Source organism: Colossoma macropomum, unplaced genomic scaffold, assembly GCF_904425465.1.
Source record: "Colossoma macropomum unplaced genomic scaffold, Colossoma_macropomum, whole genome shotgun sequence".
In the NCBI taxonomy this organism is placed as follows: Eukaryota; Metazoa; Chordata; class Actinopteri; order Characiformes; family Serrasalmidae; genus Colossoma; species Colossoma macropomum.
Genome location: NW_023494801.1, coordinates 31,814,164 through 31,826,505, shown reverse-complemented (window position 1 = coordinate 31,826,505; position 12,342 = coordinate 31,814,164). Strand labels below are relative to the sequence as shown.

Sequence of the window (12,342 nt, the reverse complement as noted above, 5' to 3'; positions counted from 1 at the left end):
TACTTTTCAAAAAGTAGCTAAAAAGTAGCCACTACTTTTTTTTTCTGGATATGTAGCTAAATTGTAGCTAACTACAAATTTTGGACAAGTAGCTACAAAGTAGCTAACTACTAATTTTTCAGTAGCTATCCCAACCCTGACTATGGTTACTGAAAAAAATGCTACTTAACTGTGATAAAAAATTCCAAGTTCCAACAACACTGCAGCTACACAAGCAATAATGAAAAATTATGTAGGAAAAATGTTAGTGTTCATACTTTCCGTGTATCATCTTAGGCTGTATTTAGGGGAAGATTGGAACTTTCATAATAACACTTAAAGCAACTTTAAAAACTAAAGTAAATGGTAAACTACAACGCTTGGTTTAAAAAACAAAACCAAAACTTTGAATGCACCATTAAAACAAACTAAACAAAAAACAAAATAAAAATAAAATGAAACAAAAATTAATATGTTGAAAATCTATCATAGCCTTATGGTAAAATATCTGACAGATAAGTAAGCCATAGAAAAATGGGCCACTTAGAATGTGTTGAATGCATATCATTATGGCAATTAATATCATTTAGCACACTGACATAAAGTTGATTTCTGTCTCTTTCCTTATCGTAAATGTCTGTGACTGATAGCCATGTCAAAAATGCATGCTTAGTAATGCTTCTCACATGTATGTATGTGATCTCTGCTGACTCCTCAGGCATTAACCAGATGAACATATGGGCTTTCCCACTGCCAATCTGACGAGGCTCCACACTGACTCATCCCGTCTGTCATCCCTCACCAATACGTGAGTCTGTCATCTTTCCATGTCCCATCTCTAATCTCACACACACAAACGCACACTCACACACACAACATGACTATCTAAAACTAGTCTACCCCATTTATTTTTTACATCAAGAGTCTTGATACTGTACTTTAACAAAAATAGTTTGCCTACAGTGAGTATGGGATGCAGATACATCTGTGAATTGTTTTTCACCAAAAGCCGTCCGAAAATAAATGGTTTGTGAGAAGATTGCCACTGATAACGATACTTATAACTTTCTGTGACTTATTGTGTCATTACAGCCAGTTCCTGTCAGATGGACCTATTGTGGGTGGCATGGGGAATCTGCCATCAGCTACGCCACCTTCATCTGGCACGCAGAAGGCCTGGCATGAGCATGTCACTCAGGATCTGCGGGACCACCTTGTGCACAAACTGTGAGTGGAATAGCTTCTGTTATTTAAAGAGACAGCAGTGAGCTGTGTGATGTATCGATGTTTTCTTTTTACATTGTGTATCTTTGACTAGGATGAATATTACCACTTTCTAGCTGAGAAGATCTATAAGATTCAGAAGTAGTTGGAAGAGAAAAAGAAATCCAGGCTACAGAAACAACCTCCCACGGGTTCTCAAGTTTTACAGCAGCCTGGCCTTTCTCCATCTAATACCATGGGACCGGCACAAGCCATCAGGCTGCCAAGTGAGTAATGGATACTTCCCCCTTCTGCTCCTTTCCAGATTTACTGCATCATTGCATATTTAACTGTCATGTGCATGGTCTTATTTGTCTAGACTATGCATAGTGTGCCAAATCAAATGATTGGCCATATGCAAGTTCCTCAAGGTATATATTGTTTTCCCATTTCAACACTGCTTTTATATCCTTTTTTTGCTGTGTAGCTGTGTCTCTTTCTCAGCCAGAGATGTCGCGTGACTAAGGTCAAAGTATAATATTGCATATTAATTATTAATCTTGCAGTTTCTTATGGGGTCTTTGTCTCCTCTTTTTAAAGGGCCAGTGTTCTACATTTTTCTGTAGAACACTAGAAGTAAGAGCTAAGCTAGAGAGTATAGTCCTGTGGCCTTGCGGCCTAAGATTCCTTAAACTTACCTGAACTGCTATCGAATCGGGTCAACATTTTAACCTCCATTTACTTTGTGTTTGTACAGTTTATCTTTTGTGTGTTTTCACTGTAAATAAATCACACCGTTTGCAAATATTATTCAGAGTCGTCACATCTTCAGCCTGCAACTGCATCTCACTTACCCATTTGGTCACAATCTACCCGAGATTTGTGTCTCCTCACGGCGTTCGGCGAAGCATCGTCACAGCCCTTTAAGACATTTCGTGCAAGTTGTTTTGGCAACACACACATGCTCAGATTTTGATGAACAGTGAATGTCAAATGTTTGCCTGCAGGGTTGAATCAGTTCCCCATAGCAATGCCAAATGTACAACTGTCTCAGTCCCCCGTGGTATCCTGCGCAGCCTCCCCTGTGAATCACCCAGCTCAAATGAACATGGGCTCTGTTCCTACAGTGAATACCTTCATACATCCTATTTTCTACTGCTGTTTTTTGTGTTCTTGTCCTATCAGAAATATGAGGCAAACCAGTATTGGGTCTTAACACCTTCATTAATACATAAAGGCGTATGACGTGATACTAAAAACTCCTACAAAATCCGACGCGACACCTCTGACTTAAGTATTATTGCAGGCCTTACAGGGTGAGTCTCAGCAGTGCACAGACATCATATTTTAGTGTTTGCTACTTAAGAAGTAATGCTACTTCTTGCAGTTTTAACAATCTTACATAGTGCTGCTTTACATTAGTAGATTTCAGATCTTCTTTTGTTACAAGGAAGTGCATTTTATTTTCAGGCTGTTTTTGTTACTGTGCTTTTAAAACTGATGTAAGATGGATGAGCTCTGTTCTGAATGGCTCCCCTGTATTGCACCTCCATCAAAAAGCGCCCAGAGTTGAAACACTTTTTAGAATGTCAGTGTTAATGGGTAGGACTAACCTGCTGTAGCCTGAATAGGCGGATATATGTAAATGATTTGGTTCTTGTGACGTCACCAAAACAATGAGTTTGAAATGGGCTGTTTCATGCAATATGTATACTTTGTTACTTGAGCTATTCTGCAGTGATTACACTGGCCATTCTTCTTTTTTCTTGGTTGGAAGATGGGTATCCTTCAAAGATGCTGCAAGCTCAAGGCATGATCGGAGGCCACATAAACACAGTGGTCCAGGTGCCCAACCAGAACCAGGTTATGAACCAGACACAGTTTTCAGCCTCTGCTGGAGGCATGAATGTGAACGTCACAGAGCAATCAGGACAGGTTGCTCTTGCACAGGTAAGGGGAAACTGTTTTATTGAGTGATGTAACATTAATGAGTCAGATTCACCAGTTAAATGCCTTTAAATTAATTTTGCCTTTACTATGTCAAGTCTTCAAACACCAAGATGCTGTAGGCATATGGTGTTGTTTTTTTGTTGGTTAATTGTTAAGAGGTTAAAATAAGCTTTACATGAAGTTCAGACAAAAAGCTGTTACTCACAGAGATAAAGCTGTTACTCAATCAGTGTGCCCTCTGTCTCCTCTGCAGCATCAGCAGAACTCTAACCTCTCTCTGAATGCTCTGTGCTCCCTGGCTCCTCAGCTGCCCTGTGGCCCCACAGGCCAGGCCGCTCTGCACACTACACCTCCGGCTCCTTTCTCTGCCACCCCTGTAGCCTGCAGCAGCACCAGGCTCAGTCCTAATCTGCCAGAACACCAGTCTCAGTGTTCCACACCTGCCCCTGGTGAGGGTCAGGCCGATCCCACACATATTCCCAGTGGCCTTTCCCACCCCTCTTCTAGTTTGGGCTCATCTACTACCCCCTCCCAGTCACACCCTTGCAGTCCCAGCCTGAGGCCCCCATGCAGATGCAGCAGCCAACCTCTGAGTAAGCACAGCACCCCAATACTCCAGTACCGGGAGTCACAAAAAAACATATATTGTACTGTACAGTAGTGTCACTGCTGTTTAAGTATTTAAGCACTGTATTAGTGGTCCATGCAACGCAAACCCTGCTCAACCAACAGTATATTCATGATTAAATGTATCCATCAATTATTTGATTATCTCAGGTCCACTTTGTTTCAGGCCATTTGTTCTTTGGGGTAGTCAAAGATTCCATACCAGGTCTTAAAGGAATAGTCCAGCATTTTTCAACCCAGTCTGCCACATCTGTAGTGTGCTGTCAGTTACCACAGACAGTAATTTTGACACATTTCCTTGTGCTTGGAAAAGAACAGAAAACCCACTAATATTAAACTCACTTATAATAGAAACCATTCAGCAATTGCATATTTGTGTGAGCAAAATAGACATTACAGTATAACAGTCTATACACTTCTTAAGCATTTAAGACCAACCATGCAGGCCGGCAACACCATTTCATAGTGTCAGAGCTTCAAAACTTTTTGTCCTCTACAGGCTTGTTGTTATCAACTCCTTGTCCAACCCCTCTTTGAGCATCTTGGTTTAGGCTCAGACTGCTAAGGACTGCAGCTCTCCACTCACTTTGAGTGAGCTTGGTGTTGGGGAAAGAGCTTAGCCACAGGGCTAGCAAAGCCTTCAGGTAATATCTCAGGCTTTAGAAGCTCCAGCTTCTTTGTCCTCTACAGGCGATTGTCATTGACTCCTTGTCTGTCCACACCTTGAGCGTCTCAGTAGGCTCGGACTGCTGAGGATTGCAGCTCTCCACTTACCTTGAGTGAGCTTGGTACTGGGGATAGAGCTTAGCCACTGGGCGAGTGGAGCCTCAGATAGGGATCTCAGGCTCCAGAAGCCCCAGCTCCTTTGTCTTCTGTGGGCGGTTTGTTATCTTCTCCTCGTCCAGCCACACAACGAGCATGTCAGTGAAGGCTCAGACTGCTGAGGATTGCGGCTTTTCCCTCACCTTGAGCAAGCTCAGTGTTGGTGACAGAGCTTAGCCACAGGACTAGAAGTGTAAAAGTGCTTTCAACAATGGCTTCCCACGATTTGCTTCAATGCCGGAGGGGATGATTGTGATGCTTCTAAGGTAGTGTTCCGAGATGAAGCATTGCTCCCTGGCCTACATTGCCCCAGTGTGGAATGTAGACGCACAGATGAGCTCTTTTCCAGGGCACATAATGCAGCTACAATTATGACCAGAACTGTTATCTCTCTTTCCCTTTTGCTCTTGGCCTTGTATTCCTCTCTGCAAGATCTTAACACTGATAAAGTGTCAGGCACATGCTTAAATGCTGCCCTTTAGTCAGTTAACTGTCTTGCTCAGGGTCATGGCAGAATGGTGGTTTATGGCCACTGCCAAGTGTGGCTGGCAGAGTCTGCACTTTCAGATGTATGAAGGGCAACGATTCTTTCTCTGACCTCAGTTCCATGCCATTTCTTTGGCCCTGTAGTTAGGGAAGCTCTTGAAATTGTGTAGGTTAGAGACCCCTCGAGTGCTGCACCACTTTCGATGCACAAGAACTTCCAACTATTCCCTGGTGAGCACTAATTACCAGAGTGCTGAGCTGTTGGTATGACTAAAATGTTGTTTGCTTGGAGATATTTTAGTCTAGAGGCACCGACAAGCAAGACAGCTGCTTGTCAAGTGTGTAAAGCCAGCGTGCCGATGGGTGGACCTACTGCTGTGTCGTACAATACAACAAGTTAAATCAAGCACCTTTACGTGAAAGAGTAAATGTGATAAACCTCCGGCACACAACCCAAAGGCTAATGGAATTACAGAGATGTTTCTCAACTTCATTATACTCGATGACCAAACGCTGTCTGTAAAGGATAATGTCAAATTTTGCAGCCTGTTGGAGCACTTTAACGGGAGACTGCTGTACCCGAACTGTACAATTGACTGTCATCACAGTTAGTGGCGCAGTTAGCTAGATGTTAAAGCTATGAACTTCACAACTGATATTTGGACGTCAGGTGTGAGCCTGGTGTCTTTTGTAAGTCTCATTGTATATTGGGTGAACTCATATGCACTATGAAACATATACACTACAGAGTGCGGTGTGTCAGGTGAAAAAGTGGAGGGGATCACACAGCAGCAGATCAGTTGCAGCTTCCATTACAGGTGTGATTAGTAAGTGGAATATTAAACACCTTAAACACAAATGTAAATACAATACCAACAATAACAATGATAATATGAATGTAAAAAGAGCTCTTGTATCAGAATCTGTATCGGTATCTGCAGTTGCATATCGGAATCAAATCAGCACTGAAAATTGTTGATTGGCCCATCGTCCTCTGCCGGTGTTGTAGCTGTTGTTGTTTCAGCACATGGCCTATTGGACAAGGACAGTCACGGACCAACAGGTCTTAAACATCATGTTGACAGGCTATAGGCTGGGTTTCTGCCTCCAGCCTCCTCTTCCCAAAGGTTACTGTTTGGGACAGAGTTTATGTGTTGATGCTCTCCCAGGATATCATTTCCCTCCTGGCCAGAGGAGTAACAGAAATTGCAGACCCTCATGTTCAGGCAGAGGGCTTTTACTAGATTTACTTAGTTGTTCCAGAGAAAGACGGAGGCTTCACCCTGCAGCTGTTATTCAGTGCCTCTGCTGCTTCCATGGCTAAAGACATGTTCCTCCAGGGCAGTTGCACTCAATGCCCTAACATTCTCAAGCCACATGACAGCTATGACTTATGCCTGTCTTGCTTTGGACAGGATAACCTCCACAAAGCGCTGGTCGACCCTTGCAGGAATTGCAGCATTATACTGCTGTCTCAGCCCAGAATGAGCATAATGGAGCAAATGCTCTCCTCTACTCCTTCCGGAGTCAGAAATATGACACTTAATACTAGAGCTCCTTCAGCCTGTGCCTTATACAGCAGCAAGTGGCAGGTGAACTGGAGGTCTTCTTGAAAGGGGCATGGAGACATGTAGGGGCCCAGAGATAGTGCTGGACTACACATGCAGTGCTCTGTTTGAACCCTTGGTCCAAACCATTCTCGAGTGACATTCACTGAAAACCACACTTTTGTTTGCTGTGGCCACAGCAAAGCATGAATGTGAGCTTCATGCATTATTGGTTTGACCCTGTGTCCAGACGATGCAAATGTGACATTTAGGCCAAACCCAACTTTCCTGCTGAAATTTCACACCTGCATTTCTTAATCAGACCATCAGCCTGTCAGTGTACACTGACCAGTCAGACCCCAGGAGACAGCTCTTTTGTCCTGTCAGGGAGTAGAAGTGCTATGTCTGCTACTGCGAAAGTGCTGAAGATAGATCAGCTGTTTTTATGCTTTTCGGAGGTTAAACGGCGCTTGTCACTGTCAAATAAGTTTCTTTCATAATGCCAGGTTTCCTGGTCACTTGGAGTGAGCGAGAAGATCCAGTTCCCTGAGGAAGTTTGCAGTAAATCACAGGATGATATAGCCTTGGTGACATCACTTGCATGGGTCATAGGATGACTCTTTTGGTATACTTCCTCTCTAGCTGCCTACACAGGGAAATATCCACTCAGTGAGTACTGGCTCTGGCAGTTATTCACTACTCACATAACCACGGTTACATTCGTAACTAACATTTTTTGCTTTACGAATTGACACAGAGATTTCTGTATACTTGGTGAATATGCTGTCAGATTTCAGCTTTTATTCTTTTATTTCAGCTTATTTTATTCTGAAGTCTCTTTAACAGCTCTCTCAGGTGGCAGCTAACATGGATAATCAAGTCCCCAGGCCTGTGTCAGTGGCAGAGACACAATCCCAACAAAGTTTGGCCAACTTCCCCAATGCTGAGCCTAAGCCAGAGCCAGGAGAGGGTGAGCAGAACTTCAAGACTAACAAGAACCAGCCTGAGGTCAAAACGGAGGTGCGAAATCTGTGTATAGTTGAATAAGATGGGCATTGCAAGTCAATGTTTAAAGGTGTAAGGCATTATTCAATGAATAATTAAAAAAATAATACCTCCTCCTCCCACCCCCACAGCATCCAATAAAATTACGTGCCTTTTTTCACACAGAAAGACTTTAAGGTGAACAATAAATGCAGGGGGCCTGTTTTCAACTTCAGCTAATGTTACTAGATTAAACTTAAATCCTTTATAGGAAAGTCTGTTCACTTGGTGGCCATTTTTGCAATGCTGGCAGGCAGTTATTTCCAGTCATGCAAGACCAGGCTCCCTTCTCTTTCAATGCTGTGAAGGTCAAATTACCATGAAAAACATATTTGAAATCACTGGTAAACCTGAAAAAAACATAGTTTGTAGTGTTTGGCTCAATAATTGGCTTTTTTGGGCTGTTCTTGCTACTGTGCTTGCACAGATCTTGACAATGAGGCAGGGACTTTTTTTGCTAGTGGTATAACCAGCAAGCTGATTAGCTTTTTCTTGAAGGGTGCTATTTTCTCTGTAAACAGATGCCATGTTGATAGTTATGAGTTTTCCTATTCATATTTCAACCAGTGACTGGTCTCTTCCTTTATAACATCTCTGATTAAACGTTTAACAGATAAGAAACCCTGAATCTCTGGTCGAGTATAGAGTTTGAACATTTCATTGTTCTTGAGTGAGGTATGCAAATGTATAATTTAAGAGAGAATCTAATTTGCTTATCAAAAATTCCACCTTACTATTTTGCACCTTAATGACTATCCAAAAGTTCATCCTTAAAAGAGGTGACATTTTTGTACTTGTTAAATTGTGAATGCTTCAGGTTGAACAATTTCTATGATGTGATTTTTGGTTATAGACTAGCCTTGTAGTCAACAGAGAGAACTTTATTCTAATGCCATTTCAGGATGATGTTAAGCTTTTGCCTGTGAAAAAAGATCCAGAGATTGCAGAGCCTAAGCAGGAGCTGGTGATGGAGGAGAAGAAGCCAAAGGTAAAGGTAGAGGCCAAAGAGGAAGAGGATGGTGAGGATACCAGTAGGGCTTCATCTGCCCAGTCTAGTCAGACACGCAAAAAAAAGTATATAAGATTTAACAAAAAAAATGTTGTTATGCATTTTTATTCATTAGTCCTATATCTGTTCTGAATACCTGGATTGCTGTCATGGTTAAATCTGCTCAGTCTTTAAGCCAGAAGAACTGAGACAGGCCTTAATGTCCACACTGGAGTCTCTGTATAGGCAAGACCCTGAATCACTGCCCTTCCGCCAACCTATGGACCCTATGTTGCTCGGCATTCCGGTAAATTGCTTATCCCTCACAGAGGTTTTTTTTGAGAAACTTTCTGGAAGACCCCAAAACCCAAAAGATCCCAAAAGTAGTTTACCATGTTCTTCCATGTTCTTATTCTTATGACTACTTTGACATTGTGAAGAAACCCAGTGACTTGTCAGCCATCAAGTGGAAGCTTGACACTGGGCAATACCAGGAGCCATGGCAATATGTGGATGACATCTGGCTGATGTTTAACAACACCTGGCTCTATAACCGCAAGACATCAAGGGTCTACAAGTACTGCTCCAAACTAGCTGAGGTGTTTGAGAAAGAAATTGATCCCATCATGCAGGGACTAGGCTATTGCTGTGGCAAGAAGGTGAGAACTGTAGTCTGTACACTGAGGTAGAATGAATGTTGATGGGAGACATGCTGAAATGGCTGGTGCAGTGCAGACCATGCAGTCTGTAAGGATCTGGTTAAGAATTGATGTTTTAACTGTGTAATACAACACATTAAATCTGAAATGAAACAGTGACCAATGGGCTAATTACAGTGCTTGCGAGGAAAAATAATAGTCTTAAAGGTTAAAGAAATAAGTAAAAAAGTAAGTTAAGGTAAAATTAAGGTAAGAAAGAAAAGTAGAAAAAATAAAGGGTGAATGCTGTTGTTTATAGAAAAAAAAACACAACACAAGGTTAATGGTAAAACAGTAGTAAATATGTTGAAGGATCAGTACTTTCATTATGGATAACAAAGAAATATCTTTTGCATTTTGCATTTCTTGAAGAAAATACAGCTACTTCAGAATTAAAGGACGTATAAAAAGGGAAGAAAGTATGGAAAAAAGAGACAAGAAAAGTAGAGCAATATTCATAAATACCTCATCCAAATGTATTTCTCATTAGTGTATTGTAAAGTGTATAAGTCAAATCTTATAAAAAAAAAACAAACACAAAAAAGAACTTCTGAAATGTTTAAATGATACTGAATGTGGATAATGAAGGACAGCACCTTGCAAGCACAATAACAATAACGATGTAATGCTTTTCTTGCTAGCACTGTACATACTAATGAAATTTTGTCTCACGTGTATATATCCATTTAGTGTATTCAGTACTGTACAGAGACCATAGTCAGAGTATTCATACTGTACAGAGACTATATTGTCAGAGACCACCCTTTAATTTATTTGATTTTCAGGCAAAACTGCAATTAAGTTATTCATTTTACAGCTATTAAAAAAGGAGAAAACAACATTACACAGAAATGTCAATAGCTACATATAGTATCAAATTTTTCAGTTTTTACTTTGTTCTTTATTACAGCTTCTCTTGTTTGCGAAAGACTTGCTCTCAGTCAAAATTCCGAAGTTAGTTGCATTTACTCACAATCTAAGTTGCCTCAGTTACATATTTAGACACAGCAGTCCATAAAACCATACTCCACATCTCAGATGTTTATTGTAGGTGCCCTAGTGCAGTTTCCCTTTTTTAATGACTGCTCTGTGATAGCTACACATCCTTTCAGACCCATAGCTTGAAGTTGTCTTGTCACAGTGGAAGAATGGACAGAAACTTCTTTGTGCAAGTGAATTAACTAATTATTTGATTATTGATCTGTAACCTGTTGGTTTAGACTAGAAGATGGGAGTTAAAGTGGCAGTAGGGTGCACAAAAGAAGAGTGTGAACAAATTAAATAGTAATAGATTTCATACGTAGTTTGGAGGCTTTTGTTGACTTTCTGTAAAATATACATTTACTTTTTTTTTGACATGGGGAAATATATATATATATATATATCCCCCCATGTCAGAAAAAAGTAGGAATGTATATTTTACAGAAAGTCAACTCTCTTGTCTTCCAGTCAAAACCAACAGGTTACAGATCAAAAACCTGTTGGTAGACCCAGTGAGATTCAAACATACACAAACACCCAGCCCAAGTCAACCAAAATACTTTATTTACACATTTTATCAGTGGAATAAACCAAAACTAACTTTTTGTAATTTATAATTTTTATAAAGGCTCCCTTGCTCACTTTCTCTCCCTCTCTCTCTCTCTCGTTTTAATTTCTCCTAATCGGCCCAGTTAAACATTAGCAAACTTTAGCAAGAGCTTTATCACCATATCCAGCGAAGAGACAGATTGTATTTCTACATGGTGGCAAGGGGCAAGGTGGTATTGTCTAAGTCTAAGTTTTTTAGCAAACCTCAGACAACAGAGTACAGGATGGTACATATGCCAGTGAATTAATATTATTGTTCAAGCTCACTGTTTTTCAAATTGCAAATGTGAGCAAAAGTGTCCTGCTGTCCATCTTTTCTGATTGGTCACATCGTGAAAAGTGACACGACAAGCAGAGCTTTTCCACTAAAGTAGAACATTTTTCAACTTGGTCCACAAGAATCCACAATGTAAAAAACATTGAATGAGTGGAGCCCATGGAATCTGCATCTTGCTGTAGGATATAATGGTGTTTTGGGCAGAATACACGCCATTTGCCATTTGAATGCAGCCTAACACTGCCCATTTCTCTTGTTAAAATTAAGACGGATGGCGCAAACGAAAGGGATACTGCAACTTACTTCAGTCTGCTAAAAACTAAGCTAAACTAAGCATTAAAGACACTTCACCTTTTAGCAGGACAATGATACCAAGCACAAGGCCAAAGAAACAAAAGGAGTGGTTGAACAACAAAAAAGTGAATGTTCTACAGTGGTTGATCTAATCTAAAATCATTGGCCCTATTTGAAAATTGTAATCCACAAGCATCATCCAACCAACATGAACAAGCTAGAACAAATCTATCAGGAATAATGGTTGAAAATCACTCCCAAACAGTGTGCAAAGCTGATAGAAACTTACTCAAACAGACTTAAAGCTGCAAAATTGCTTTCTACCAAGTACTAGTGTAAAGGGGTTGAATAGTTATGCAAGAAGCATTTTGCACTTTTTAATGTATTTTTTTTAAAGATCTGCTGCCAAATAATGAATGAATTTAAGAGCATATCTGAATCAATCGATGCAGAATTGAAATGTTAGAAAATAAGAGGAAATGCAAAAATACAAACAGTGTACAACAGGATGAATGTGGTTAGGACATATGCTGCAGGTAGAACTAGAGTAGCATTTTACTATGAAATGGCTGACTTGTCTGAAGTGAAGATGCATTTGCCAGTATTCAGCAAGCAGCTCCTCCATTCCTGTGCATACAGGTCCTTTATTCTCTTTTTTGCTCTGCCCGCTTTCTCATTGGTAATTGCCTGAATCACACTATAGGACTCATTTTAAGTTGTTAAAAACAAGCGTTTGAAATGTGGTAGCTTGATCAGAAGGCTAAAGGTTTATGTGTTTACCCTCTCACTCTACCCGATCATTCATGCTGTCAGTCGCTTCTTTTTGAGCTCACAACC

General features: G+C 40.7%; 1 pseudogene; it reads left to right on the top strand.

Annotated features, from left to right (window-relative positions):
• Positions 1 to 12,342, top strand: part of LOC118821047 — a 128,964-nt pseudogene that overhangs the window by 15,104 nt on the left and 101,518 nt on the right.